The sequence below is a fragment of the Nicotiana tomentosiformis genome, chromosome 3 (assembly GCF_000390325.3).
Source record: "Nicotiana tomentosiformis chromosome 3, ASM39032v3, whole genome shotgun sequence".
Classification (NCBI taxonomy): Eukaryota; Viridiplantae; Streptophyta; class Magnoliopsida; order Solanales; family Solanaceae; genus Nicotiana; species Nicotiana tomentosiformis.
The window spans coordinates 8,749,568-8,773,779 of NC_090814.1; the positions used below are offsets into that span (position 1 = coordinate 8,749,568).

General features: G+C 41.6%; 1 long non-coding RNA gene across 1 annotated transcript; it reads right to left on the reverse strand.

Moving 5' to 3' along the window:
- Nucleotides 1-2,394: 2,394 nt before the first annotated feature.
- Nucleotides 2,395-16,185, reverse strand: LOC104103996 (uncharacterized). Its single transcript, XR_688032.4, has 2 exons — nt 14,548-16,185; nt 2,395-2,736 (listed from the first exon to the last, which is right to left on the reverse strand). It is a non-coding gene; the product is annotated as an uncharacterized lncRNA (long non-coding RNA).
- Nucleotides 16,186-24,212: the final 8,027 nt, after the last annotated feature.

The window sequence follows — 24,212 nt, forward strand, 5'->3', positions numbered from 1 at the left end:
ACGTGGACTAAGGAAGACGAGATAACAATTCTGAAGGGACTGATAAATTTAAAATTTGTAGAAGGGAATAAATTAAGAAAAATAGATTATGTTGCACTATGTGAGTTGATAAAACAGTCTCTTAGTCACAAATCAGCCACAGTAATTTGCTTGAAAAAGAAAGTGAAGTGTCTTAGGGAGAAATATAATAAGATTGTAAAGAGGAGGAGGACTCTGATCATCCCACACGAGGTGGAGCTATTCAACTTAAGTGACAAAATTTGGGGTGACGGCAACAATGATCGTGAGATTAACCAACAGTTAACTCGCCAGAGTAGTACTTCCTCTTCCTTTAGAGCTTACCAGAGTATGGATCCGCAAGTAGCGGATAAAATTTTTGTGGGAGAACTAGGGCTGGCCTTAAAAGCTATGGCTAGCAATCAGTCTTATCCCAAGCTAGTAGCACTGGAACAATACAAGTTAATTTCTCAAAGTTTGGTTACTAGGAAGAGTTACGCCAGCTGGACATCGGATGTGCTGAGAACCTCGGATAAGGTATAATTTTTTGTTTCTGTTTTCATTCTTTTATGAAGTTTGATTTGCCTTAATTAATGAGCTAATTTGCTTCCCACACACCTTTAGTATCATGTGTGCTAACTACATAACTAGTTTGTTTTAAAGATTGCCTAGACTTTCAAAGTTAAATAGATACTGGAAACCAAGTCTTCAATTCTTTAACTGCAATTTTGTTGTGTGCAATTTTATGATTCATATTTTGCAAAGAAAATATGCTAAGCTAAAACTTCTCTGTCTTGGTACCATTCAAGTGCATGTATTTTCTCTTACGATCAACTATTCTGCAAGGAGGACCCTTGTGGACTAGAGGAGCAAAAGATAGCAAGGAGCTATTATGACATGAAGATACAACATACACGACTAGTTTCAGATGCCTATAATGCTAGCATTGGTTTCGGCAAGCTTGCTAACCAGCTTTCAATATGTATAGGGGTAAATTTATTTTTATATTAAAGTTGATATGTACGTGTTATTGGTTGGAATGATCTGAATCAAAACTCAAAAGCAGTGCTAGTGGTTTGCTTTATCGATGATCTTTTGGTGCTTCCATCTTCAAATTAAGTAGCCTCAGCTGTCTCTTTGTGTGTGCGATTCCAAATTTAGGAACATCTAAGATCAGTTAATATCTGTTGGTACAAAATAGGGTTGTCCACAAGCTTCATCATTGGATCTAAGCCAGGAAGCTTTTCAAAAGTGGCGATTTCCTTTTCACTGTTTTTTCGTCGCCTTGCTCTCTATATGTTCACTTTGTCAAGTTATATGCAAGTACTTGTTCACTAAGAAATTCCAAAAATCCATACCTAATTAACCTTTGAAGGAACATATCACCAAATAATTTTTTTTCTAATGTCATACTTACAGAATATAAGGAAAATAAATTAACATGCTGTCCTCTATATAGTTTGTAACTACCTAATAAAGCACAAAGGTAATCTGAGATGTGAAAGACTAAAGTAGCAAAACACTAGAATGCAATAATTGAGACTCTTAACCTTGGTGCATCAGAAACTGAAACTGTTTGTTGTAGTTTGGGAACCTCACTTCATTCAGTAGGGTGGAAGCTTTAGTTACTGAATTGCTTCCCAATGGTTCGTTTAGATCTGATCTAAACTCTCAAGATGTTTCTTAAATAAGACTGCTTAGTTACTGATAAACTTGTTGATTGATCTGAAATTGGATTAGATTGTTGCATTACAAGTATATAAGGCTTCTTTACCTATATTATAATCTTACCTGGAAAAGTTTAATATTAGCACAAACCTGAATACGCTTGCTTGTTACAAGTAGATAGATATTCATGTCCCTTATTTGCCACTCTTACGTTTTTTTGCATGTTTAGTAAAATGATTGGAGTGAATGTATGCTGCTGCAAGTTTCTTTTCTTTCAGAATGTTCTGAACTTAAGAGCTGATATGATTTCTCACTGATATAAGCATATCTAATTTCTGTCAAGTACATCAACGTAAATAAATAGTCCATGTAATCAGGTGGCTATTTAGGTCACTTTGTATTGGACGCAATACTTAATTTGAGCCTCATTTGTCTGCATTTCAATGAATAGCAGGATGTTCATAGATTTTTTTTAATGGTTCTCAGCTAATCAATTTTACCATTGATGAGTTAAGTTATTTAACACAACATTCACCATGCTCTTGTTCTTGTTATTACTCTTTTTCCCTTTAATGTCCAGTCATCCGCGAAACATCTAAAACTATACATTTGACAATAACCATTATTTTGTTCATCTGCAGGGCCATAGTGGCAAAATGATCTTGGTCAAGAATAGGTTTTGCTATTGAAGTCTGCAAGTTCGTAGGGAGGACTGTCGATAAACCTATAAATAGAAATCAAATTAGCATAGAGAATACTATAAATTTATGTTGACCTTAAAGTACATGTGAAGCTCTCGACAAAGAGATGAGGTTAAGAATGGTGGAAGTGGGAATAAATTACACTTTGATCGCGGAAAGAGATCCCGACTTTAATTTCCTGGTTTTCAAATTAGTTATGCCCAACTTTGAGAGCAAGTTTGCAATACCTTCGGGAAAGTAGTTTCAGATTCCCATCCGAATTTGGACACGAGATTCAATTTCTGAATATTCAGAGCAGTACTAACTATCTGCTTCTCCAGATCTTGTGAAGCATGAAGAATGAGCCTGTGCAAGCCAGTCTTCAAAGCAGCTTGAGCATAGCATTCATTATGTACGGAGGCAGACCTCAAATCAATAGAGTCCTCGAGACATTGCATAAGATTCAAAGAAGGCAAGACATAATTCAAATAAAACCTCGTAGAGAAAAATGCAATCAACATCAAGATGGATAACATTTATTTATGATAATAACCTGATAGCATCGTGGAATATCAGTTAGCATGTAAGATCCGTGAGTTAGGGCTTCAACAAGCAGAGAAGGATCATCGAACTTGTAATGTAACAGAGACTCCAAATACTGATATTAACTAGCTTCTCAGCATTCATGGGGAAGTGCAATGGCACAAGTGCCTTTGACCTTTGATTAGACCTGCGGCTTCGGTTCCGGTGCCAATCATGATGAGCCATTTTCGGTTTCGGTGCCATGACCTTTATAAATAGAGGTTTTTGAACACAATTTTGGAGTTTTAAGTCTTCTAACACTTCAAAACCCCATACTTTCTCTTGCTCTCTTCTTCTCCGAATTTCTCTTCTCTATTTCAGCGACTTACATTGTTCTTCATTCCCTTTCGTTTGTTATTCTCCTTCCTTACGTCGAATCATGTCTAACGTACCTTCTGAGGTTGGATAGGGGAGTCGTGTTGCTCCCTTGGCAGTGGTGTTCCCCTCTCATGGGGAGAGAGTTCCTGCCACCGTTGAGGAGGAAACCTTCCCGTCGGTGGAGGAGATAATCCCGCGCAACCCTGATTCTAGATCCGATTTCACCAAATCACCAGTGGTCACACCTGGAGCTTTTCGGTCAGTGATGACGGTGTAGGAATTAACGGAGCTTAAGGCTAAATTCGGCCTTCCCAATCATATCGAGTTGATCCCGACCGAGGGGGATATGGTACAAGCCCACCGTCCTGGGTATTGCGCCCTCTACGCATACCCCTTCCAAGTCGGCTATTCTTTTCCCCTCCTTGCACTGGTGGAAGATTTCTGTCGTCACTACGACGTTTGTCCTACTCAGCTTTTATAGGAGAACGATGCTGAAGCTTCGGCACCGAGGGGGCAATTGCTTGGTGGTGAAGATGGACGACAAGGCCAGTCGTCAATTCTGGTTTAACTTCTTTTTTGTCAGAACCAAGGATGTTGTAGCCAATGTCAACGGCTTTCCTGAGGCTTGGAATTATACTCGTAAGTACTTTGCTTTCTCTCCCGTGTTCGGTCCTGAATTTTGACTTCCCGCCTTCTTCTTTTGCAGCCAAGAATTCGCCTCCTTCTTTGGACGCTCATATTTCTGACTGGGTTAAGCGAATCCTCCCTCACATCGTAGGGATTCGTGAATGGCCAAGTTTTTTCAAGAAATTCGTGCCCGCTCTCCCTTCGACTAGTAATTTCCTTTTTACCATCAGTGTCTTGATTTCTTTGCTGGTTTTCCTTCGCTGATTTTCCCTTTTCCTGTTTTTCTCTAGCTCTGGCCAGGGGGTCTACGAGGAAGTCGAGAGCTCCTGCGCCCTCATTCTGGAAGAGGAAGGCTACTACGCCCTCGGTTTCTACCCCTATTTCGACCGCAGCTGATCCTATCTTCGTTCTAGTTTCCTTTGTCGCCACGTCCAAATTTGTTCCTGCTTCGGCCGTGGAGACATCGGATTCTCCTCTGTATTCTCTCATCGATGAGGATGATGAACCTTTTCCTAGTGATGGACATCTCCTGCCATGAAAGAGGAGGTCCATGGATGTTGGTGACGAAGTCACCCGAGCCGTTGATGCGGCGGAAGTGGACTTTTAGCTACGTGAGACGGTGACCATTCTTGTGGGAGATGATATTGAGCCGAGTCTCGAGGTTTCGAGGTCGGTATGAGACGATGTGGATGTGTCTCTTCCTTCTGCGGTGATGGAAACTGAAGGGACGACTGCTGATGTTCTTGATAGTTCGCGGCGAGAGGAGGCATCGACTTTTCGAACATCTGTAGATAGCTCCTTCCCAGCCAATGAGAGGGGCAAAAGCATCGCTGAGGAGGGCGATAAATCAGGTTCCGACGTTGATGTGGACGACCTCAGGATGATGGAAGAGGGGCTTACCCAGCTTGAGGTAAGGTTCGAGGGGTCTACGAGGACTATCGCGATCCCCATGGATCGTGACTTGTTAGTGAACACCGAGGAGGTAGTCCCTGCCCTCTCTATTCCAAAATAGAGGGTAAGACCCTCAAATAGATAGACGTTGGTGCTTTGTCGAGGAGCATTGCTGGCCTTGCTCTCTGGGTCAGTGTTTGTGTTTCAAACTCTTTTTTTTGGTTTTTCAAGCGTCGTTGGTTCTGGCTTCTTTCTTCTCTTTCCTTTTTATGATTGCAGACGGTGATCTTGGAAATCGAGAGCGCCCGGAGGGAGAAGAGGCGTAAAGACATTTTTTGTAAAATTGAAGGATAAATACTTTGAGTATCGTGGAAAGCAATAAGATCTCCGCAAGCGGTTTCGTGAGGGTGGCGGCATGCAGGGCCTTCGGGACGAGTTGAAAGAGAAGGACGATGAGCTGGTGCGGGACATCGAGAAGTGTAGCGTCCTCTAGGGGACGTTGAGGAGTAGGGAAGATGAGCTAGAGGTCAGCAGGGGCGTGGAGGCCCAATGTAGTTAACTTCAAGCTCAAGTGATCGAGTTGTAAAGGCAATTAAAAGAGTTCCGACTTCAGCTGGAGACCCTCAATAGTGAGATTGCCGAGAAGCAAAAGGAGCTAGAGAAGGCAGAGTTTTCTCGTTTGGATGCTCGGAGGAAGACAAAGATGCTTGAGTTGGCAAATAGGACTCTCCGAGATGAGCTGGAGAACGATCAATCAACGGCTAGAGCTAAGGAAGATCGACTCGGGGAGAGGGTGGAGAAAGATAACTCTGTTCTTCATGATCGAGTGGCCGCTTTGGAGGCTGAGAAGGCCCAATTACTTACACAGCCGTCCTCCCCCGTATTTCAGATTTTCCCAATATACCTCGGGAGTTATATGAAGAATGGATTCATTCCGAGGCCCAGTTAGATGTATTTTGAGATTTGTATGCGGCGGGGTCCATCTCTGAGGCTGCCCTTGAAGATGTTCGTGTTAAGGCTCGTAAAGCTCTAGTCGCTTATGGATATGATCCCGCTACGCTCGAGGGTGATGAGGAGGTTGGGGACGAGGGAGTAGACCGACTTTAGGAGAATGCTTGGTATGGTACGGGGGCCGGTGGATGTTTGTTCGAGCGAGGTCGAACATAACCTTTCATTAAATCGCGGCAGAGGACCGGTAGGTGTTTGTTCGTGCCTAGTTGAACATAACCTTTTGTTGAATCGCGGCCGAGGGCCGATAGGTGTTTGTTCGAGCCTAGTCGAACATATCCTTTCGTTAGATCGCGGTCGAGGTCCGGTAGGTATTTGTTTGAGCTTAGTCGAACATAACCTTTCATTGAATCGCGGCCGAGGGCCGATAGGTATTTGTTCGAGCTTAGTCAAACATAAACTTTCGTTAAATCGCAGTCGAGGGCCGGTAGGTGTTTGTTCGAGCGAGGTAGAACATAACCTTGATACGAAAAAGGTGAAAAAAGTGATAAACGTAAGTTTCTTATTACTTTGACGTTGTTGTTTTCGTTACATACTTGGAGAGAGTTACAGATTTTGGTGTTGGCTGGCGTTCCAGTCTCAGTCCTAGTCTACCTAGTCCCTTCATTGTTGGACTTGGAGAGTATCGAGGAGTCGACCAATGAAAATTATAGGTCCCTCCCTCGCGTACTTCGAGTCGTTGTGTTCCCTTTGCCGCCTCATTAAAAACCTCCTTGAAAAAACCCAAATGGGACAAAGCTCAAGCAAGGGAAAAATAGTACGACTTGAGGGACACTTTCTCTCAGAAGTTGAAGTATTTGAGGTGGTTGATGTTCCAATTGTTTGGTAGTTGCTTTCCTTCCATTGTTTCTAGTTGAAGTGAACCGTTGTTTACTTTGGCTGTGATTTTGTACGGACCATCCCAGTTTGTTCCCAGCTTGCCTTCCCGGGGATCTTTTCTCGCTTGAGTTTTGGCTTTCAGTACGTAGTCCCCGACTTTAAGTGGCTGGACCTTTGCTTTCTTGTTGCAATAGCGTTCTGCATGTTATTTTTGGGCGACCATTTTTATGTACGCCAAATCTCTTCGTTCATCGATCTCGTCGAGTTCCTTCATTTTGCTCTCATCGTTATTCACAACGTTTTCGTGTGAGTACCTTAGGCTGGGTTCTCCGATTTCGACCAGTATTACTGCCTCGATCCCATATACCAAAGAGTAGGGCGTTTCTCTTGTGCTCATTTTCGGAGTTGTTTAATGGGCCCATAATACTTCTGGTAGTATTTCCGGCCACAGTCCCTTGGCGTCCTCGAGCTTTTTCTTCATGATGTTTAGTATGGAATTGTTAGAGGACGCTTCTTGCTCGTTACCCGCTGGGTGATATGGGGTTGAGAGTATCCTCTTGATATGTCATTTCTCGAAGAATTCAGCGGTTTTCTTTCTCGTGAACTGGGGTCCGTTGTCACAACTGATCTTCTTGGGTAGGCCGAATCGGCAGATGATGTTTCTCCATACAAAGGTGATTACCTCTTGTTCCCGTAATTGGGAGAATGCTCCTGCCCTCTGTTTTAAAAGGCGTTTCTGGGACGAGCCCGGGGCGAGGCATACCAAAAACGCCCCGGGGCGATGGTGTGGGGCGAAAGTCTCAAGAGGCGTATGCCCGGGCATTCGGGGCGTACGCCGGGCGTTCAAGGAGCATTTTTTTAGTAAGGAGTAAGACCAGAGATTTTTTCAAATTAAAACAAAATTTGTTGAATTAGTCTTTCATATAATACCTAAATTCTCAAAAGTCAGTTTGATAATTACTCAAAAGGTTTAAAAAGGAGCTCAAAAGTATTAAATTTAAAAGTAAAGACTTTTTTTTATTGATTTAAGCCCTAATTCATGGTTTTCCCAATTTTTTATCTTGTCCGCTAGTCTGCTAATATCTTCTAAAAGCAACGAATATTTAATTTTTTTTACAAATAGAAAGAGAACTATATTTTTCTTTATAGCAGCAAATTCAAAGTTCAAATTGCAGGTTAATCATCCTTTTTGTTCCTCCATATAAATTTTTTTTTCTTTTAGACTCAAATTACTTGTGCTTGTAAGTAACGTATAATAGATTGTTTTGATTAGTTTTTTATGGGGATGGAGCACACATATATATAGTTTTTTTTAATTTTTATGCAATTTTACTTGTTTATAAATATTAAATGTCATTATATTATTTTATAAAATATTAAAAATTAAATACCTATGGGGCTTACGCCCCGTGGGGCATATGTAAACCGCCTCGCCTTACGTTCACGCCTTTTAAAACACTGCTCCTGCCTCCACCCATTTAGAGAAATAGTTAGTTAAAACCAAAAGAAATCGTATATTACCTCGCCCTGCTGGGAGAGGGCCCACGATGTCCATTCCTCATTTGATGAACGACCAGGGGGAGGTGACTGAATGGAGGTGTTCGCCTGCTTGGTGAATCATTGGGGTGTATTTTTGGCACTGTTCGCATTTCCTCACGAAGTCTGCGGCGTCCTTTTTCATGGTGGGCCAATAGTATTCCGCCCGTATAAGGCATCTAACTAGTGCTCGATTGCCGGGGTGAGAACCGCAATGGCCTTCACGGACTTCCTTGAGGACGCGCTGGGTCTGGTTTGGGCCCAGAACTTTCGCTAGGGGGCCGCCGTAAGTTCTTTTGTATAGGTCGCTATGAAAGAGACTGTATCTGGCCGCTTGCATTCTTCATTTCTTGGCTTATTTCTTGTCGCCTGGGAGTGCATCGTCCTACAAATAGGCGATAATACGATTGCACCAATCCCAAGTCAAGTTTATGGTTCTTACCTCGATTTGGTCTAGTTATGAGTTGAGGAGGTGGACTACGCTTTTGTCCTCGGTCGTGATACTTTTGGTAGCTGAGGCCAATTTGGCGAGGCCATTTGCTTCGGCATTCTACGCCCGTGGGATCTGGTCGAGCTGACATTCGTCAAACTCAGGCAGTTCTCTATCTGGTATTTTTGCAACCTTTGTTCCTTGATTTGGCAAGTCCCTATGACTTGGTTGACTACGAGCTGGGAATCATAGCGAAGTTTCAGCCGCTTCGCCCCATATTTGAGTGCTAGCCTCAATCCTGCAATTACAGTCTCGTACACGGCCTCATTGTTAGTCACATCCGGGCACCTTATAGATTGGCGGATTACTTCGCCTGTAGGGACCTTGAGTACGAGTCCCAGCCCAGACCCTGATGCATTGGACGCGCCATCGATATATAGGACCCAGAGGTCTTGTGCTTGTAGGGAAACTTGGATGGCTTCCCTTTCGACTTCAGGCATTATTTTTTGCACTAAAGTCGGCGACGAAGTCGGCGAGCACCAATGACTTTATTGCGGTTCGCGGCTGGTATATGATATCGTGCTCTCTTAGCTCGATGCCCACTTGGCCAACCTCCCCGATAGATCGGGTTTATGACAAATGCTCATTTGGGGAAAGGTTGTCACGATCGAGATGGGGTGGCACTGGAAATAGGATCTAAGCTTCCGTAAAGCTACGACATATGCCAGAGCCAATTTTTCAAGGCGCGGGTACCTCGTCTCGGCATCGACGAGTGTTTTGCTAATGTAATAGATGGGAGATTGCGTACCTTTGCTTTCACATATCAGGACTGCACTTACCGCTACTTCGTAGATGACTAGATATTCGAGAGGCTACTCCCCAGGTTCAGGTTTTGAAAGCAGGGGTGGTGATGATAGGTATGCCCTCAGTTCTTGCAGAGCCTGGATGCACTCGGGAGTCCATTCGAGGTTGTTGTCCTTTTGAGCACGCCGAAGAATTTGTGACATCTATCAAACGAACGCGAGCTAAATCTTGATAGGGCAGCGATTCAACCAATCAACCTTTGGAGTTGCTACTTGGTAGTCAAGAGCTCGGGTATCCCTTCGATAACTTTGATTTGGTCTGGGTTGACTTCGATGCCCCGTTGTGACACCAAAAAACCCAAGAACTTTCCCTAGGCTACGCCAAACGCGCATTTCTCCGGATTTAGTTTCATCACGTACCGTCTTAGTATGTCGAAAGCTTTCTTCAAATGATCGATATGGTCCTCAGCATTTACGGACTTGACCAACATGTCATCTATATATACTTCCATGATCTTGCCGAGCTGGTCTTTGAACATCTTTGTCACCAATCTTTGATAGGTAGCCCCCGTGTTCTTCAGCCCAAACGGCAAGACCCAATAACAATACATTACTTGGTGGGTGATGAACGTGGTCTTCTCCTGGTCTTCTTCCTCCATAAGAATTTGGTATTAGCATGAGTAAGTGTCCAAAAAACTCAATAGCTCGTGCCCGGTTGTTGAGTCGATGAGTTAGTCGATGTGAGGTAATGGGAACGATCCTTCGGACATGCAAGTCTGTGAAGTCCACACACATCCGCCATTTCCCATTTTTCTTTTTGACTATCACTACATTGGCGATCCATTTAGGGTACTTCGACTCCCTGATGGAGCCGTTATCCAACAATTTTCCCACTTTCTCGTGGACTGCATCATTGATGACGGGGTTGAATTTTCGCCTGACCTGTCTAATTGGGGGGTGGGGAGTGGAGCGGGTCGACGTTTAATTTGTGTGTGGCGATTTCCCTTGGGATGGCCGGCATATATGCATGGCTGAAGGCAAATATATTTGCATTAGTTATTAAGAATTGATTGAATTTACCTGGTTCCCGGAGTTTGCAGCCGATATAGGCCTTTTACTGTGGTCGTTGAGGTCCAATTAAATGGGATCAAGGTCTTCTATGGTCGAATCCGCAGCCTCAACCATTTCGGGATTCATGATCACGTATCCGGTCTCTCCTTGCATCGACCTCGGCCCTGTTGATTGCTATGCCTCTTTTTCCTTGTCTTTTTTCTGTTAGATTACCGTGTTGTCTAAGGCAATATAGTAGCATTCTCGGGACATGTGTTGTTCTTCGCGTATGCGGAATATTCCCCATGGTGTTGGAAATTTAATTATTTGGTATAGGCTGGAGGGGATGACTCTCATGGGATGTATCCATGGTCATCCCACTATGGAGTTGCATGTTGTGGCCTGATCCATGATATGGAATGTCGTATCTAGTGTTACGCCACCGACCAACACGGGGAGTGTAATTTCCCCAGATGTCAGCTCAATTGCATTATTAAAGCCGGTTAGCGTGATGCAGCGCGACACTATCTTATCCTCGAGTCTGATTTTGGTAAGGATTCAGGGATGGATCATGCATGCACTGCTTCCATCATCCACCATGATATGTTTGACATCTGTATTTAAAATACGTAAAGTAATAACGAGAACATCATTATGAGGAAAAATCAAACCATCGGTGATAGACCGATTGAGCTTGTGAGTGGTGGTGAACTTCACGCCGTTGATAGAGGCGTCGCCGCCGCCGCTGATGATCATGTTGATAGTACGAGCTAGTGATGGCGGCTTCGGCATGCCTTGGTGTTCGCGTCCTCTGGCGAAGTTGTTTCTACCCTTGTCGCTTAGCAGCTCTTTGAGGTATCCCTGCCACAACATGTTTACGACTTCTTGTCTGAGAGTAATGCAATTTTCTATTTTGTGCCCACGTTCCTGGTGGAACTCATAGAGGGCGTCAGATTTTCTGGTGTTCGAGTTTGATCTCATCTTCGGCGGCCACTTCACCTATGTTCCAAGTTTCTCAAGAGCGTAGACTATTTTCTATAAGTGAAACACAAAAATTATGAGCAAATAATAAATGGGGCATACCTCTTTCATTCCGGTGAGTCCCTGTTCTTGGCCTGGATGGGCCTTCTTCATAACGGGGGGAAGGTGCGACGACCGTCCTTACATATGGCTAGTGTCGTTCCCTATTGGGTCGCGAAATCGGGTGATCCCTCCTGATGTTATCTCTTCGTTCTTTTATGGATTCGGTTTGTACCGAGGTTAGTCGGTGAGTTGGTCCGTTGAGGTCGTCTTCATCTTCTCGGACCTCAGTGCAATAGGCATTATGGATTTTGTCCCAAGTGGTTGGAGGATATTTCATCAATCGGTTTAATAGTTTTCTAGTCGTTCTCGAACCATCTCTACTCAACCCGTTCTGAAAGTCCGCGATCGCCATCCCTTAGGATACATTCGGTAGAGTCATCCTTACTCTGTTGAATCGGGCGAGGAAGTCCCTTAGTCCCTCTCCCAAGGACTACTTGATAGCGAATATGTCATTTACTCTTGCTTTGGCCATTATTGCTCCGGCATGGACGGTTACAAACTTATCGGCCATTTCCTCGAAAGTCTCTATGGAGCGATTCGGTAGCTTTGAATACCATGTCAATGCCCCCTTCCCCCATATGAGTTTCGCCAAACTTCTTCAGCAAAATAGAGGACATTTGTTCCTTGGCGAGGTCGTTACCTTTCACGGCGATGACATAATAGGTCATATGATCCTCAGTATCGGTCATCCCGTCATATATACTGAACTAGGGCAGAATTTTGAAGGTCCTTGGTATGGCATGAGGGGCTGCGTTATCAGTGTACGGCTGCTCTACGAACCTGCCGGCGTCCCTTTTTGGCAACAGCTTAGGAGCGCCCGGTATCTTGTCGACTCGTTCTTGGTGTTCTTTCATCTGATCTCGGAGTGCTTTGTTTTCATTCTCCATTTCTTCCATCCTCTTTAGAACAGCAATGAGAGCGTTGTCACCTGTACTGTTAGTAATATTATGAGTTATACCTGTCGTCGGAGGGTTTGGTCGGTTACACTGATCATCCATTTGTTGTATCGTGCAAGCTCTTGCGGTTTCTGTAGTCATGCTTGGAGCGGGTCTGTTGAGGACGCTCACCAGCATGTCGGTCATCCATGCTTCGAGGAGTTTTTTTTTACAGCTGGTGGCGTCCTTTCTTCTGCGGACGTGGAGGCCCCTTTTTCCACTGGATTTTGTTATGCTGTAGTGGGGGGAGGCGACCTCTCGTGCCTAGGGAAAGCGTTGGCCATCACGTCCTCACCTACTGTTTCGCAACTCTCGTTGATAGCATTCACGAGATTGCTACAACCTGGGGAGATCACTTGTTATTCTCGTCCTCTCTCCTTGGTTCCCTGCCATGTTGGTTTCTGTACGTACAAAGAGAGAAGATCTTTGTGGTTTGCGAGGTTAGTGACTTGCGTTAGTTTACGGATCTAAAGGAAACTATAAAATTAACAAAGGAATCCCCACAGATGGTGCCAAATTGTTTGCCAAAAATGTAGATCTTAGTTTAACTAATTAAATGTATATAAATTAAGGTTAATCTTTGTTAACAATAATATCCTAAAAAGAAACTCCTAGTAGTGTAACAAATTATGCGCAGATCTGCTCCAACAGATATGATAACATGCAATAGTCAATAGTCAAGAATCAAAATAGAAGTAATGTAGCATTGAATGTTGATGAACAATAATAAATGGCATTTATGTAAATTAACGCAAAGGAGTCACCCGAGACAAGACAGAAGTAATGAATATTATCTCTGACAATCGAGAATAATGAATAAATCTTTGAGTGCCCGAGATATTCTCGGATCCAGTGAAAAAGTATAGGCAAGAATCTTCGGAAAAAGGTTATTTTTGTGTGCTTATGATTGAAACCCGATTTTCTCTTTCTGAAGTCAAAAGTGTCTTTTACAAAATGAATATCACATGTCCCCATCATTAGCTTACCTAGCGGGTTAGGTTAGGTGCCATCACGACTAGTTGGATTTTGGGTCATGACACTTTCTTTCCCACAGGATAACCAAGAAATATACAAGGGATGGATCTGGGAGAAAATTTGTTCCTCAAAGGTTTAGGAATCACTGCATAGCACAAACACCCAAAACTTCTTAGATAATTGAAAGTAGGTTTATGCCCAAGAAGGATCTCAAGAGGTGTTTTTCCATCAAGGATTGTGCTTGGAAACCTTTTTATGAGATGTGTGGCAGTAAAAATACAATACCCCCAAAAATGAAGTGGTAATTTTGATTGGTACAGTAAGGCTCTTGCTGTTTCCAACAAGTATTTGTGTTTTCTTTCAACAACTCTATTTTATTGGGGAATATAAGGACAAGAGGTTTGGTGTAAGATACCTTTGGCCAACTCACTTCAGGCAGAGGTTGTATCATGAGAATGTTTCCTCTAGAATTATTGAAAACTTCGTTCAAACCCATGAGAAATTGCATCAGTTTCTAATTTTTCATCATTTTGATCATTTTGTGCCCCCCATCCCCCCACAATTGCAGTCACATATGCAATAAGATTCTGCATCCAATGACTCTATTTCATCCTAAAGCCTTTTCACCTTATTAAAGTAACTACTCACATAAGAAAGAACCTTGTGAGACACCTCATACATCCTAGCACCATTAGACTGACCGTATTTCAGATTGAGTTCATCCCAAATTCCTCTAGCATTTTTTATATATATCACACTCTGCGCAATATCAAGATCTAGAGAGTTGAATATCTAATTGATTACCATATCGTTAACTTGTTCCCATTGATCAAGTAAAGGAGATGTAGGTGCAAGTTGAAGGTAGCTACCATTTATGAAACCTTTTTTCTTCTTTGCAGACAAAGCAATGATAATCCCTCTTCTCCAGGCCCCAAAACATGTACCGTCAAATTGTTTAGCAACTAACATAAGTCCCGAATTATCATAATGACTCAAATAATACGGATAGGAAGGATGAAATGTAATTTCATTAGTGTGGTCTAGATTCTCATTATCACGATTAACAGAATCGTTATCACCCATTGTAAAATTCATTTGGCATAAAACAAGAGTATACTGAACAAGGAAAAGAGAAGTGATCTTACGGAAACTCAACCAAAACAATTGTAGTAGCAGACTTCGAAACCTTTCATCAATTCGTCAGCTTGAAACACTAGAACACCAGCAGAACATTATGAAAACCAAAGTAAAATCGTCCTTTAGCAGACAAAATCCCTAATCACAATGCCGACGAATGAAATCGAAGAAAACCCCACGCAGTCAGAAGATAACAAAAAGAAAATGCCAATCGGACGATCAGAGAAAAATCCCCAACGAAAACCTCCGAAAAGAAATGCTAAAGTGAGATTCGACACAAAAACACCTAATTTCTCTCTGATCGAAGAAATTATGGTTTAGAGAAATCACTGTATAAATTCAACTAAGTGATTTCCATGGCTCTGATACCATGTTAGAATCGATTCAGGATCAAGATACACCTATATGAATGATCACGATCGTAGAGAGGAAAAGGAGAACTTTCTGGAGAATGTAGAAATGAACGGCTAAGCTCCAAAGTGGAGCCTTCTCTTATTATATACAAAATCGAAAAAATATTGGGTCATGACCCATACATAAATAGATAACCGACTACAATAATTAGTTACATCCTAATACAAAATAATACTAAACTAAAAAAGGCCCAAATACATCTATAACCTAAAACACATCTCAACAGTTTCCTTTCACCAAAACAAAAATACTTGCAACTAGAATTATGAGCATGGACACTCCCTAACTAATGACTCTTTAATTCTTTCAATTAATGACGCATGGTTTGTGTATCGCTGAATAAATAATGATAATGAAAACAATAGAAATAAAATTTAAAATAAAGAAGTTACATAATAAATGAGAATATACAATATGCTCTCCTTTAAACGAGCCTTTCTTGCTTTAATTTGCAATACTATTTAGTTTTACTTATATATATCTTCTTATCCAAAACTATATATAATTGGATTCATCTGCCAACAAAACATGATAATTTTTTCTTTTTTGGATAATTGAGATATCACCGGAGGGTCAGTGATGCTTAGATTGGATCATATCATAAGTGTACTCCTTAACAATTCTCCATTTAAATATCGGATTTTGTGTGGGTTTGAATCAACAATGTGCTTCTAACCGCACATCTCATGCTATGTTCTTACCTATTAGACCAAAACCCTGAGGCTTCATTTGGGTCGCGAAAAGAGTTATCGCGGGATTATAATCCTCAGATTAATAATCCCCTCGATTATTTAGTACTAGTGCTTTTTTTGGTTAATTGGATCAAAAATGAGATATACGTTGTATAATCCCAAACTTGTGTTTGGTTTGAAACTAAATAAACTTGAAGAAATCTTTTGTTTTCATTTTTAACCTTGGTTATTTTAGTGACTTAGATATATGTGAATCTTTTAAAAAAAAAAATAAAGATGGAGATATCGCCTGAACCAAAAGAGATCTATAACCGTATTGGTAAGAATAAAAGTTCTGTAATGTTATAATCCTTGTCATGTAATATTCCTAAGTCAAAATATTGGATCCCTACATTATTGTTGTTCACTGCTTGCTTTGTAAAAATGTTCTAGGCCGGTTCCAAAGTTGACCCCATAAGTTACATTTTCTCGCCAGATTCTATGTTGTTGGATGCTTAGCAGTAACTAAAGGGCACTTTTATGAATAGAATTTAGTTTTCTTGATCATATGCCTTGTCAACATTTCTTTCGTTTAAATTTTGTTGATCCTAAATTCCCTTTATAGATGCAGAGAACTAAGAAAATCTAACATATTGCCGGCCTTAGGTCATTGTTTAGTTCTCTTTAAGAAAGTCGTCTTAAATATGGCATGCTCGGCAGAAATTGGCCAAAATCAGCCAAATTTTGTCAAACACTATTTTTATGACGACGTAACGGCACTACTAGAAAACTGCCAAATTTCGTCCTCTAAAATCGACCTAAATCAACCGGAATTAAAGAAAAAGCGACTGATTTTCGACCGCTTTTAATTAGTCGGAAAACTAATGGTTGCTAAAGTGTTGCGACCGAAGACGGTCGCAATTTTCCGACCGAAGACGGTCGCAATTTTCCGACCGAAGTCGGTCAGTTAATTCAACCGTTGGTTGACCGCTTTGACTGACAACTTTTGTTGGAAAAATAAATATACCGACCGAAGTCGGTCTGTATAATTTAAATTATTTTTTATTTATTTTTCAAAATAGCGACCGACTTCGGTCGGAATTATAAATATATAATAATTTTGTATTTCTTTGTAAATTTTAACAAACCGCCGAAATCGGTCGGAATAATGAAAAAATAAAAAAGTAATTTCCGACCGACTTCGGTCGGAAATTTCAACTATCTGCAGATTTCAAATTGAAATTACCGACCGACCTTGGTCGAAAATTTTGAATTTCTGGGTTTTAATATGAGATTTCCGACCGAAATCGGTAGGTTTTCTAGGTAAAAACCTAGCAGAATATGCCTGCTTTTAAGCTACACCACCTACCAATTACAACCAATATCCTATAATGGCAGCACTACATTGTTGTCATTCAACCATAATTAACCAACAACAATAACAATTAACCAACAATAACAACAACAATTAACCAATAACAACCACAAAAACAATGCTAATAAAAATCACAACCACAACAACAACGCTAATAACAGCCACAACAACAACAACAATGCCAACCACAACAACAACTATACAAATGTTCAATAACAAAATAATATCAACAATACAATCATCATTCAAAACTATTCCCAACTAAATATTCACAAGTTCAAGACTTTGTTTAGCAATACACACCATTCAATGAGTGTTTTGTATTACATCATCTTTATCTTCATTACTAGAAGTTTCATCGTTGGCATGGTTCAAAGGACCACGACGAGAAGGATTAGCATCTGGGGAAGGCTCACGAGACCGGGGAATGGGGTAAGCACCACTGACAAGAAGATTGGCCAGTTGATCTTGAAGGAGATTAAATTGTTGGTCCCTCTTTTCTAGCTGAACTTGAAGGGTACCAAATTATTCATCTCTCTTTTGTTCTCTAGCCTTTGTCTCTTCAAGCTCTGCTGTCAGCTTTGCGATCTTCTTCTCCATAGACGAGAGAGTCGACCTATCAATTGCCTCTCCTTAGGCGGAAGTCCCTATACCTTGCAATCCAGCCCCATAGAACCGAAATGATCTCTCTGGAAGGCCGTATGCTATCCCCTTTTTAAGACCACCGACAACATCCAACCATATCTTCTGCGCTTCTTTGTCTGAAAGGGGTGGTCGCTCGCCTTGCTCATTCGGTGGCAAGCTCTGAGTGTACTCCTCCACTATATAATATTATAAATATTAATTTCAAGTTATAGTAGTTATGAGACTTACATATGCAGTCTCCGCCCGGTCCTCGACCCATCTAGATGGATCTGTCGTTGCCTTCTTCTTCCGAATGTGAGTCTCCATGAAGAACTCATCATGATTCATCTTCCTCCCATATTTTGTTTCATATAAATATAATAAAACAAGTTAACTAAATTAAAATATATAAATATATTTTGATAAAAATAGAATTAAATATTTTAAGAAATTACCAGTAGTCTCCTCACAGTCCCCATGCTCCTTGCGCCCATACAGTGACACCCTTCTCAGATGCTCGGGCCTTCTTTCCCTATTCACTCCTCTTCTTGAACTTCTCAGTGGTCCACTGCCTCAGTAGATCCTCCCATATGTGTGGTAGAACCCATGAAGGCTTCTTGTTCTTCTTCCGAGCAGAACGGAAGGAATCAGATAGTCTCTTACGACATTTGAACTCAAAATTTGCAAGAATGGCACTGTTATGCCGGTCCTCCCAGGCACACTTAGTCTGCAAATGAAGTGTGTAATTTTAAATGCAAATATTATTAATATAATGCTTAAATAAATAAGAATTGTATTAAAACTTTAAATTGGTTGAAAATTTGCTGCACGAGCTCGGGTGGAAAGTCACTCCAAGTCGCATAGGGTGCACCATACAACCGGCCAAGAGCTTCTGCGATTATCTTTGTAGTCTGAAGATTAGGTATGAACCCACAACATAACAATTACATTAAATAAACAATACTAGCTATTATAATTCAGCAAAAACAAAGAAGTAATAAATAAATCTTACCCATTGCCCTCAGGCCTAATGATCATCCTATGATAACGATCATACCGCATTTCCTCTGGATCATCTTCCTCCGATGAATCTGAAGCGTGCGCAGAAGGGGAAGCATCTGGCTCAGCTATACTATTCCGAAGGCGAAGTCTAGAAATGCTAGGAGACGAACTCTGTGGAGAGAGAGACGGGGTCGCTGATGAAGATGGCTGCGATCCACACCCCTGCAGCGATCTAGACCCCTGTTATGATCCAGCTGGCTGAAATCTAGATGGATGAAATCCAGCTGGTGATGAAGCAAATGGATCAGATGACGGGCGTATCACCACATGGCCCTGTGACTGCTGACTCGATGGACCCATATAACTATATGCAGGATCATGTGAAGGAAGCGGGGTATAGCTCTGTGGCGGAGAATGGTAAGAATACTGCTGGGAGGGCGAATGGTAGGTAGTCTGATGAGTAGATGGAGGTGGTGGAATAGATGTGTGCCTAGAAGATTGTTGTCGGCCATCAGCAGCGAAGGGATGCAAGTGTGGAGTAGAAAGAAGCGAGGGTGTAGCACCATCATCATGATCAATAGGCCTCTTATCCTTCCTAGACCTACCTCGACCCCTACCGGTCATCTGCATAAATTAAAGAAAATGTTAGAATTGAGAATATAAATCTATATAAGTTGAGAGCGCTTGAAAAAACTAACATGCTAGTCGTCTTCGAAGTATCCTTCCTCGTCCGAAAATTCTTCCTCTTCACTTATTTCATTTTCATTAGGTGATTCTTTATCCTCATTTTCTATGATTGTTATTTCCTCCCTATCAACTTCTTCTAAGATGCATTGAGGATGCTCCAAGTTATTTTCTAACTGATCATCCACCATTTGGTTAACACTTGAGGTATCATTTTGGTAAGCAACATCTAGCATATTCTCAACTTCCGCCCTACCAACATGCTTTGTTTTGATTACAACCAACTAATCAGCCTTATCCCTCCGCAATGGATATGAAGCATAATACACTTGCCTAACTTTTTTTACAATTATAAAAGGATCATAGCGATCATACTCCCTCTTTTTAATAACCTCAATTATGTTGTACTGCGAGTGTACATTTGTACCTCTTCTAGGGGTGGGGTCAAACCACTTGCATCGAAAAAGTATGGTCTTCTTATTTGGCCACCATAATAATCATTTTCCCTATCCTGGTTGCCTTTACCACCATTGACACACACCCCACTGTTATTGCTTTTTTTATACTTGGAGCATTCCTCGATGTGAAATTTGTAACCATTCACAAAATACTTAGACATAGTTGTAACCGTAGGTGCAGGTCCCCAAGATATGTCTTTCAAAAATTAATTAACACCGTTATTTGGATTATTGACCTACATGTAGTGTTAAATAAATCACAAGTGAGCAAGTATATTCACAAGTGACTAAGTATATATATATTCATATGTGAGAAAGTATGTAAGATGCACTTAGACACTCTTTAAACCATGCCTCAAATGTAGAATATACAGCATCATGGCCAAATTGACTCACGAAGTCACTGAGTGACACATTGAAAATTTTGTTAGTTGCATCAACCAAATTAAATAGTAGTCCATGTATATTAATCTTACGTCAACACTTACTTAAGAAAGGGTTGAACTTATGGACAATTTAGCAACACATGATTTGAAGCTGATTTGTACTCCATACTACTTAGGCCCCTTTTTGTTCGATCTTTAGAGCCTCGGCCTGGTTGATTGAATATGTACATTGGTGGATATAGTGGATCGATCTCAATCACGACATTGTGCCGATTGGGCCTATTTCTAGCACATGGCACATAACTGTCGAAGTAGTAAGAATAAAAATGGGCAGTTTCCTTTGCAAGATGGGCTTTGCATATGGATCCTTCAATCCCATTCCTCTGTTTAACAAATCGTTTACACTTGCCGATAGTCCTGCACATTATCATATTAGATGATAAAGTTAAAGAAAATTACAAGAATACATCAAGGTTTGATCATTACCTCTCGAATGGATACATCCACCTGCATAAAACCGGCCCTCCAAGTCACGCCTCGTGTACAAGGTGAATTGGTATAACGACTCGACCGATCGTTTTGAGCTCTAGCTCATCGTTCGGCGGTTTGAGACCTTGAGCAGCTTAACTTCAGGTACTATGCCTTGTATGTGTGGTCGAAATTTAATTTCGGGAAGTTCTGAGTTGATTTGGAAAGAAATTCTAAATTCGGAAGCTTCAAGTTGGAAGAATTGCCTAAGGTTTCACTTTTGAGTAAATGACCTAGGAATCAGGATTTAAAGATTCCAATAGATTCGTATGATGATTTCAGACTTAGGCGTATGTCCGAATCGGGTTTTAAATGACCCGGGAACATTTCGGCGCTTATTATGGAAAGTTGGCATTTTGGATGAATTTCATAAGTTTGGGTTGAAGTGGATTTTGATGTTATCGATGTCCGTTTGGGATTCCGAGCCTAGTAATAACTCCGTATGGTGATTCTGGTCTTTGGAGCGCGTCCGGATGTGGATTTGGAGGTCCAAAGGTCATTTCGGGGTCATTTGGCGAAAGTTAGAAATTTGAAGGTTTTTGGAAAGTTTGACCGGGAGTGGACTTTTTGATATCGAGGTTGGATCTCAATTACGGAAGTTGGAATACGTTCGTAATGTCATTTGGGACTTGTGTGCAAAATTTGAAGTCATTCCGGATTGATTTGATATGTTTTGGCACAAGATATAGAATTTGGAAATTTGGAAAATAATAAGTTTGATTCGAGGCGCGATTCATGAATTTGGATGTTGTTCAATGTGATTTGATGCCTCGATCAGGTCTGTGTTATTGTGATGGAACCGGTTGGTGTGATTGGACATGGTCCTAGGGGCCTCGGGTGAGTTTCGGGGTGGTTTCGGATCGATTCTCCTTGTTTTGGTCTCTGCTGTGTTGGTGTCTGGTTTCCTCCTTCGCGAACGCGAAGGGTCTCATGCGTTCGTGAAGAGGAATTTTAGGGCTGATGGGATTTGGCCATCACGAACACGAGGCAGAAGCTGGGGAAGCCTACGCGAACGCGAGCTGAAGGCCGCGAACGCGAAGAGAAAGGGGAGCTGGGGGCTGCCATGCATTAAGCCTTCGCGAACGCGGCTCGTGGCCCGCAAACGCGAAGGGTAGTGGTTGCAAGGTTTTGCGAACGTGACCCTAGGTAGCGAACGCGTAGAGGAAAAATATGGGGGCAAAGTTTTAGCCTTCACAATCACGAAGGTATTCCCGCGATCGCGAAGAAGGATGGGTCTGGGCAGATTGTTTTAAGTCGGGATTTTTGCCCATTTCACTCATTTTCTCTCTTGGTTTGGGCGGTTTTGAAAGCTTCAAGGGGATATTTTCATCAAACAACACAAGGCAAGTGATTCCCACCTATTATAAGTTAAATGCATGGTTTATATGTGGATTTAAACATGAAATTTTGTAGAAATTTGGGATTTTGAAGAAAAACCTAGAAATTGGTAATTTCGGATTTTGACCACAAAATTGGACATAGAATTGGGAATAAATTATATATTTGAGTTGTAGTATTATGGGTGAAGTTTATCTTCGAAAAATTTCTGAATTCGGGCACGTAGGTCCGAGGGTTGGCTTTATCAATTTTTCGAGCGGAGTTGGAAATTGTTATAATTTGATTTATAATGAGTATATATTTATGGATTTGCACATTGATTGACTAGTTTTGGAGCAACGGGCACCGATTTGAGGTGTTAGGGCGGCGTTGGAGCCAGTTATGGAACTTCAGAGCGAGGTAAGTCTCCAGTCTAACTCTGTGAGGGGGAAACTACCCCTAGGTGATGTATTTGATATGTTACTTGTTGCAGGGGCTACGTACGCACGAGGTGACGAGAGTCCGTACATAGCTAGATTCATGTTATTGTCCGGGTAAACTTAGGTTCACACCATGTTATACTTGTACTATAGGGGTTATCTTTGCTCGTTTAATTACTTTATTTCGCATTGCGACTTGAGACTAGACTTGCCATTGTAAATATTTGGCGCGCTTCATGATTAGCCGTGGAATAACTATACTCTCCTTAAGAATTTCTCTCGCGTTGTGCGTCTTCATCAAAAAGCTTCCTTAAAATTCATAACTCACACGTTTATTTATGAGTGGGGTCAAAGACCCGTCAAAGCTTCTTATTCTAATGGGATCGGGTCTTTTGCCTTGGCAGTGTAATAGATACATCTATGGTTCGTGCCGTAAGACCCTCGGCAGTGCGCACACTATTATGGGATCGAGTCGATCACCCCGACAGGATTATGTACCACACTCTCATGGGAGCGAGCAGTTCGCCTCGGCAATATAATAGATGTATCCATGGTTATGTACCTGATTATGATGGGATCGGGCCGTACGCCTCGGCATTTCTATAAAAGGCTCCTATAGAATCGTGCGTAATATTTGTCAAGAGGCCAGTGCATCTGGGAATTTTCCTGATTTTAATTATGGCAATCTATCTGGTGAGGTCCATTGTATATATATGTTCTCCGATTGAGAAGGTAACTGCTTATCGACAGTTTAATGTTGCGGTTGAGAGGAGCATTGTACCACGTATTTACACTTATTTATTTCGTCTGTTTACTCTGCTCTATATCTGTTTACTTCTTATTGTAACTGTCTTATTAGACCACTAGTAATTGTCGATATCGACCCCTCGTCAATACTTCTCTAAGGTTAGGCTAGATATTTACTGGGTACGCGTTGATTTACGTACTCATGCTACACTTGCTGCACGTTTTTGTGCAGGTACATATATGTCTGGCGGTCTTTTGGGCGCAGAGGCGCGGCTATTGCGGGGACTTACCGTGAGCTGCATTTCATGTTACGGTCCGCAGCCTGCAGAGTCTCCATCAGAGTTATTTATATTCTCCTGTCCAATTTGTATTCCAAACAGATATTGTATTTTATCATATTTCCTAGTTGATGCTCATGCACTTGTGACACCGGATTTTGGGGGTTCCTACAGGTTGCGATCCACACCCCTGCAGCGATCTAGACCCCTGTTATGATCCAACTGGCTGAAATCTAGATGGATGAAATCCAGCTGGTGATGAAGCAAATGGATCAGATGACGGGCGTATCACCACATGGCCCTGTGACTGCTGACTCGATGGACCCATATAACTATATGCAGGATCATGTAGAGGAAGCGGGGTATAGCTCTGTGGCGGAGAATGGTAAGAATACTGCTGGGAGGGAAAATGGTAGATAGTCTGATGAGTAGATAGAGGTGGTGGAATAGATGTGTGCCTAGAAGATTGTTGTTGGCCATCAGCAACGAAGGGATGCAAGTGTGGAGTGGAAGGAAGCGAGGGTGTAGCACCATCATCATGATCAATAGGCCTCTTATCCTTCCTAGACCTACCTCGACCCCTACCGGTCATCTGCATAAATTAAAGAAAATGTTAGAATTGAGAATATAAATCTATATAAGTTGAGAGCGCTTGAAAAAACTAACATGCTAGTCGTCTTCGAAGTATCCTTCCTCGTCCGAAAATTCTTCCTCTTCACTTATTTCATTTTTATTAGGTGATTCTTCAT